Consider the following 535-nt stretch of genomic DNA (forward strand, 5'->3'; position numbering starts at 1 on the left):
AACTTGTACTCGTAGTAACTTGTAGAATCTGCGCGCTCATTCCTGATGCATTCAAGTTTCCCGCGCGCTTCGCGCGAGTTTTAATCGGCATTCTCGTGACCTTTCTCGGGTCTCGGGTCGCATTAATCACACAAAACGTCGGTTTTTTCGTCGATACATCGGCTTGTCGGAAGTAAAACGTGTATTACTGGGAACGAGGGAAAAGGAAAACAAATATGGCGGTTTCAATCGAAGAAATGTGGCTGTTAAGCCACAGTTTCAATGATGGTTTCTTCGCAAGGAAAGCCCCACGCGGTACAGATACAACTCCAAGAGTGATAAGAAACCACATTCTACATCACTACCCGCTCTGAAGTATTATGATGACTTTGAAGATAGATAAAGCTTAACAAATTCGAGTGCTTCCCAAAGCGGAATCTACTGTTTGTTGCGAGGATGCCAACATGGAAAGCTTCGAACTGTGTATTCCATACGAACCAGAGAGAATATGGCCGTTTTTGTCAAAGAAGAAAACACAGCAAGCCACAAACTTGCG

Source organism: Orbicella faveolata, unplaced genomic scaffold (genome assembly GCF_042242905.1).
Source record: "Orbicella faveolata isolate gen_17 unplaced genomic scaffold, um_ofav_v1 contig_15, whole genome shotgun sequence".
NCBI classification, from domain to species: domain Eukaryota; kingdom Metazoa; phylum Cnidaria; class Anthozoa; order Scleractinia; family Merulinidae; genus Orbicella; species Orbicella faveolata.